At 47.4% G+C, this 6,954-nt stretch overlaps 2 non-coding genes across 2 annotated transcripts; both read left to right on the top strand.

Annotated features, from left to right (window-relative positions):
- Positions 1–1,463: 1,463 nt before the first annotated feature.
- On the top strand, positions 1,464–3,386 carry LOC126928537 (small subunit ribosomal RNA). The gene has a single exon (XR_007716755.1). It is a non-coding gene; the product is annotated as a small subunit ribosomal RNA (ribosomal RNA).
- A 2,087-nt stretch (positions 3,387–5,473) lies between these two features.
- On the top strand, positions 5,474–5,628 carry LOC126928536 (5.8S ribosomal RNA). The gene has a single exon (XR_007716754.1). It is a non-coding gene; the product is annotated as a 5.8S ribosomal RNA (ribosomal RNA).
- Positions 5,629–6,954: the final 1,326 nt, after the last annotated feature.

Here is a 6,954-nt window from a genome sequence, read left to right as displayed (position 1 = left end):
GTATTCGAACACGTTTTTTCGAGTTATCTCGCTTAAAAGTGTTACAAGGTAGGAATATTTTTGCACAAATGGACGTATCTCGACGTTTTACGTCGGGATTAAGCGTTTATTTGGTCGCTGGAACGTTTTCTAGAAACGGAACTATGCGACGGGACGTTGGGACTTTGAAGAAGTTCGGCCGGTGCGAAAAGTCCGAAATGGTTATTTCGAGTTATTTCGTTAAAAAGCGTTATAAGGTATAATTTTTTTGACAGGGATCGTTATATCTCTATAATACAATCGGATTAAACATTTTTGTCGAATTTTTTGAAAAATTAGCTTCCGTCGGACTGATACGACTGGGATATTTTTGCAATTTTTTCGTTAATTAATGTTACAAGGTATATATCTTTTTACATATTTCGTGTTATTTTAACGTGTTTTAATCGATTATAAAGTTATTTTTTCGTCCATAGTCGATAAAACTGTATGTTTACTGATGCAATTTTTCGGTGAAAAAAAAATTAATTTTTTGGTAAAAATGCATTTATAATATGTTAATAATGCTTGTGGTAAAATATTTCGATGGTTGGATATCGCCTTTATATAGTAGTTATTGAACGTGCGAGCGACTAAGTTCCAGCGTCCCTTCCGAACGGTACGTTGCTACGGAGGTTTTGCACCATAAGCGCGCGGGCCGCTAGCCCGACCGGCGCCGGCCTTCCGGCCGGCCCCTTGGTATCTATAAGAGAAGCGTCGAGCCGGACGGTTCGGTCGGAACAGCGCTGGGCGCGTGGCTATTCTACGGCCTCGGTTGAGAATTCAGTCACCGCTCCTCGAGTCTTAGTGTATTTTACGCTATTTCTCGACTGTTCCCTCCGTTCTCGTACTGGTTTTTTCTCTACACTGCTGCGCCGCGGGTCGAAGTCTAGGACGTAATGACCGTTAACGTGGCAAGCTTCCCCTTAGTCGGGAAGCTGGTGACCTGTGTGCACGTATTTGACAAAAGTTGGATGCGTGTGTGCTTGTACTTACGGAGTAGCCATTCTTGCAGAGACCATCGGTTGTAAGCTATTTGTAGCTGCACGATGGTCCTTTTGGCGTTCTGTAGAGTGCGTTATCTTCTGGTAACGCGTCTCTACAGAGGTGTTGAAGCTTATAAAAGAATATTCTTACGGTATGTCCAGCATGCGTATACGTGCTTTACCGCTAAGTTATATCTACGAGAGAAGTTGGAGGAGAAAAGTTACAAACAGAAATAATTCTGTGAAGTATGAATCTTTGTATCGATATATGATGGTGAGAGAGGAGGAGAATTAAAGTGGCTGAGTGACGTTGTTACTGAACCATGGAACGTTGCTCTCTAAGTCATATTACATATATATATAAAATGAAAAGTCTCGTCGTACGGTGCTTACGTCCCACCTACGACACAGAGAGAACTTTTAAACGAAAATGCTGGTTTTTGGGAATATATTATAAGATCCCTGGTTGATCCTGCCAGTAGTCATATGCTTGTCTCAAAGATTAAGCCATGCATGTCTCAGTACATGCCGCATTAAGGTGAAACCGCGAATGGCTCATTAAATCAGTTATGGTTTCTTAGATCATACCTACATTTACTTGGATAACTGTGGTAATTCTAGAGCTAATACATGCAAACAGATTCCGACCAGAGATGGTAGGAATGCTTTTATTAGATCAAAACCAATCGGTGGCGGATGGCTCGTCTGTCCGTCCATCGTTTGTTTTGGTGACTCTGAATAACTTTGTGCTGATCGCATGGTCATCTAGCACCGGCGACGCATCTTTCAAATGTCTGCCTTATCAACTGTCGATGGTAGGTTCTGCGCCTACCATGGTTGTAACGGGTAACGGGGAATCAGGGTTCGATTCCGGAGAGGGAGCCTGAGAAACAGCTACCACATCCAAGGAAGGCAGCAGGCGCGCAAATTACCCACTCCCGGCACGGGGAGGTAGTGACGAAAAATAACGATACGGGACTCATCCGAGGCCCCGTAATCGGAATGAGTACACTTTAAATCCTTTAACGAGGACCAATTGGAGGGCAAGTCTGGTGCCAGCAGCCGCGGTAATTCCAGCTCCAATAGCGTATATTAAAGTTGTTGCGGTTAAAAAGCTCGTAGTTGAATCTGTGTGTCACAGTGTCGGTTCACCGCTCGCGGTGTTTAACTGGCATTATGTGGTACGTCCTATCGGTGGGCTTAGCTCCTCGCGGGCGGTCCAACTAATATCCCATCGCGGTGCTCTTCACTGAGTGTCGAGGTGGGCCGATACGTTTACTTTGAACAAATTAGAGTGCTTAAAGCAGGCTACCTTCGCCTGAATACTGTGTGCATGGAATAATGGAATAGGACCTCGGTTCTATTTTGTTGGTTTTCGGAGCCCCGAGGTAATGATTAATAGGGACAGATGGGGGCATTCGTATTGCGACGTTAGAGGTGAAATTCTTGGATCGTCGCAAGACGGACAGAAGCGAAAGCATTTGCCAAAAATGTTTTCATTAATCAAGAACGAAAGTTAGAGGTTCGAAGGCGATCAGATACCGCCCTAGTTCTAACCATAAACGATGCCAGCCAGCGATCCGCCGAAGTTCCTCCGATGACTCGGCGGGCAGCTTCCGGGAAACCAAAGCTTTTGGGTTCCGGGGGAAGTATGGTTGCAAAGCTGAAACTTAAAGGAATTGACGGAAGGGCACCACCAGGAGTGGAGCCTGCGGCTTAATTTGACTCAACACGGGAAACCTCACCAGGCCCGGACACCGGAAGGATTGACAGATTGATAGCTCTTTCTTGATTCGGTGGGTGGTGGTGCATGGCCGTTCTTAGTTGGTGGAGCGATTTGTCTGGTTAATTCCGATAACGAACGAGACTCTAGCCTGCTAAATAGACGTAACTTATGGTATCTCGAAGGCCCCCGGCTTCGGTCGGTGGGTTTTTACTACCAACGTACAAACAAATCTTCTTAGAGGAACAGGCGGCTTCTAGCCGCACGAGATTGAGCAATAACAGGTCTGTGATGCCCTTAGATGTTCTGGGCCGCACGCGCGCTACACTGAAGGAATCAGCGTGTTTTCCCTGGCCGAAAGGCCCGGGTAACCCGCTGAACCTCCTTCGTGCTAGGGATTGGGGCTTGCAATTATTCCCCATGAACGAGGAATTCCCAGTAAGCGCGAGTCATAAGCTCGCGTTGATTACGTCCCTGCCCTTTGTACACACCGCCCGTCGCTACTACCGATTGAATGATTTAGTGAGGTCTTCGGACTGGTGCGCGGCCAATGTGATAAGCATTGCCGATGTTACCGGGAAGATGACCAAACTTGATCATTTAGAGGAAGTAAAAGTCGTAACAAGGTTTCCGTAGGTGAACCTGCGGAAGGATCATTAACGATATAACACAAAAACTTAAAGAATTTGACTTGAACACTTGAAAAATACGAAACTGTATAAGTCGGTAAGGAGCCGTACTCCTCCTATATCGACGAACCAAAGTATATACGACGTATCAACAAGCTATATACTTTAACAAAGAACAGTTAAATTCGCCCGGAGCGTGGCTTACTCCGTTGGCAAAATGATGAAAAGACATAAGGAGGAGACGACCCTCCAGCTACGAAACTATATGAAGAGAAGGTGGCACTCTCTCTCGATCATCGGGATGAAGAGATACATATATATATATATATATATATATACATACATAAACGAATTCGAGGCGCCTGCGTGAGGTCGTACACAGAAAGACCCGCCGTCTGCGAATATTATGATTTTATAATAAAACTATAAATGGGAACTTGAGCTTTCGAAAATTAAACTTTGACACGAATATCGAACGAAAAATTACGAATGGAAACCACCCGTAAAGAGAAATGAGATCGAGGCGCTTGCGTGAGGCCGTATACAGAAAGACCCGCCGCCACGATCTCGTATTTTTTTTTTTGCGTCGTGGAGACCGTACAAACGAATAACAAAATCTCTAAAGTGCCTCGTGTCGGAGAGATCATGCTCGCCTATTCTCTTCTATGTTTCGTGGTCTGTGTTGCGTTTGCTCTCCTCCTAGCAACGGGACATCGAAGACTCCTCTTTGGGATCGAACGAAGCGACTAAAACGAGTCGACGAGAGCGAAAGTACGAGTAGCGAGTCGCGCATGTAGAAAGGATACCGACATATCTTCGAAGGTTCTCTTCGAAGATCCATGGATACCTTATGCGCGTCGACCTTTCGTCTCTTTCACCGCTCTCGGTCGTTCTCGAAACGTGCTTCCTACCCATAGGGCGTGTGTTCTTCGTATGTCGTTTTGTTCGAAATAACGAAACCACTTGTAACATACTCGTGGATCGGGTAACCTAGAACGAAAACGCATTGCGTGGATGTTGGCCCGCTATGATAATGATGATGATGACGATGACTATGATGACGATGCGTAGCAACGATTCGTAACTAGTCTAGCCGAAGTTGGTTCAGAGGGGACCGCAGGCTGTCTACCCTCGATGTCGTGAGTCGGACACCCGTGCCGTCGCTAGAGTTTTTTCAAAGCTCGGCTTCTGGATATTGGGAAGAAAGACCGCTCGAGGACGACGGCTGCGCGTGCGTCCCATCGAATTTTTTTTTTTTATACCACCTGAACGACTAAAGTTTCGTCTAGTTCGTCGCATATAACCCGTTCAGAGGGGACCGCAGGCTGTCTATCCTCGTTGTCGTGAGTCGGACACCCGTGCCGTCGCTGAAGTTTTTTCAAAGCTCGGCTTCTGGATATTGGGAAGAAAGACCGCGCGAGGTAGATGGATGCGAGTCCCATCGAATTTTTTTATTTTTTAAAAAAAACAATCACCTGAACGGAGATGTGTTCTCTTTCGTCGATTTTTCACGCTTTGAGTCGTCGCGATCGCCATCCGTTCGGAGGAGATCGCCGACTTCGAAGCCTCGATGTCGTGAGTCGGACACCCGTGCCGTCGCTAGAGTTTTTTCAAAGCTCGGCTTCTGGATATTGGGAGGAAAGACCGCTCGAGGCCGAGGGTCGCGCGAGTCCCATCGAATCTTTACATCACCCGAACGATGGAGGCGCACGCTCTTTTTCTTGAATAATTGGACGAGAGGAATGCATATCGTATTATATATACACACACACACATATATATATATATGGGCTAGCCACCGTGCGTATTTCTTCGCGAGATCGTGTGCTGCACAGAGGATTCAGAATCGGGTGTTATATCCCCGTCGTTTCCTGACGAACGGAGCTTCGATCTCGATGGTTGTTATATATCATAATGTACTTTTCGCCCGGCCGGCGGACGCGCGTATCTTCGCGCGTTCGTCGGATTTCATTTTCGAACGTTTTCGTGTCGTCGATCTTCCGGCGACTTCTGCGCGTCCGATTCCCGTTGGTCGGTCGTGTCGGATCTCGGCTTCGCTCGAACCGAGTATTAAGAGTACATGGAGTACAAGAGTTTTAAAAAATATATGAAAAGATTACCCTGAACGGTGGATCACTTGGCTCGTGGGTCGATGAAGAACGCAGCTAATTGCGCGTCAACGTGTGAACTGCAGGACACATGAACATCGACATTTCGAACGCACATTGCGGTCCACGGATACAATTCCTGGACCACGCCTGGCTGAGGGTTGCTCACGTAAACCTAAGACTGCTTGCGTTGCGTGTCGTTCCTCTCTATCTGTCTCTCTCTGTCCCTTGGTGCCTTCGACAACCCGCCGTCGTTCTTACGATACGTAGAACGTTTCAGAGTCGGAGGAAGCGCACGAAGAAGGATACGAACAAGAGCGGACGCGAGAGAACGTACGCGACGTACGAGCGATTGTTGGACGCTCGTCGGCGTTCGTCGCGGTCGTGTCGAGACCGTGCAATTCGTACGCATGCTCGATATATAAACTATCGTGTTCACGGGAGACACTACGAAACTCTACCTCTGTCTCTCTCTGTCCCTTGGTGCCTTCGACAACCCGCCGTCGTTCTTACGATACGTAGAACGTTTCAGAGTCGGAGGAAGCGCACGAAGAAGGATACGAATAAGAGCGGAGAGAACCGTCACGGACCTGCGTGAGTGCTAGCGGCGTCGTGAGTCGTCCTTTCGTACGACCGCCCGCTTATGCACCGCTTCGTGTCGGTTATCGAATATATTATATATATATATATATATATATATATATATACGTAGTGTTGTCCTCGTGACCGATTTTTTTTTCATATCAGCAGATTTGCATACGTTTGCAGGTTTTCGATGAGCACGATGTCCGCGCCCCCGACGTCGTCTTAAATGAATATTATTTTGGCGAGACTGAGAGAAAGCAAATATGGGAACTCGGTCGAGAGAGGAGAGAAGGAGAACAGCCTCAGATAAAAGTAAACTTGGTAACGGTGCGGAATTTTGCCGTACAACCGTCTTTTCTTAAGACGTTTTACTCGAATAGCCCCAGGGATCTAATGCCCACTCCGTCTCTTCGTGCGTAGAGATATACTCTGCGCGAGCGACTGACAACGACGAGGACCGTCGCATCGATGGGTCGTCGTTGCGTTTAACATACTCTGTGCTTGTAATTTATCCCCGAAAGAGAGCCGTAGATCCGGGAACGCACACGTGATTTCTTCGAGCGCTGATGACTTAGGGAGATGATCCCCAGGCGTTGCGCGGAGATCGGAGAGTACGCGTTACTTGTATCGGGACGAATTTTCCCCGTCGTTCGCGTATCTCTCTGCCCGCCGGCCCTGGCCCAAAGCCACGTTCGTCGGAAATCGTAGAAATCGTGTGCGAACTAGCGCGTGTCTATGATCGGCTACGGGTGTTTTACCAAGCTCGAGGTGTTGCGCAACGTTTCCGTACCTGACGAAGATGCGCACGAGAGTCCGTTACAAAGTCGTTGGATGGTCGTCGTCGTCATGCCAGAGAGAATCTCTGGACACGTACAGGAGAAGAGATCGTAGACGAGGAAGAAGAC

This window comes from Bombus affinis, unplaced genomic scaffold (assembly GCF_024516045.1).
Source record: "Bombus affinis isolate iyBomAffi1 unplaced genomic scaffold, iyBomAffi1.2 ctg00001053.1, whole genome shotgun sequence".
NCBI classification, from domain to species: domain Eukaryota; kingdom Metazoa; phylum Arthropoda; class Insecta; order Hymenoptera; family Apidae; genus Bombus; species Bombus affinis.
Note: the sequence above shows the minus strand (reverse complement) of the source record. Positions and strands in the feature narration are given on the sequence as shown.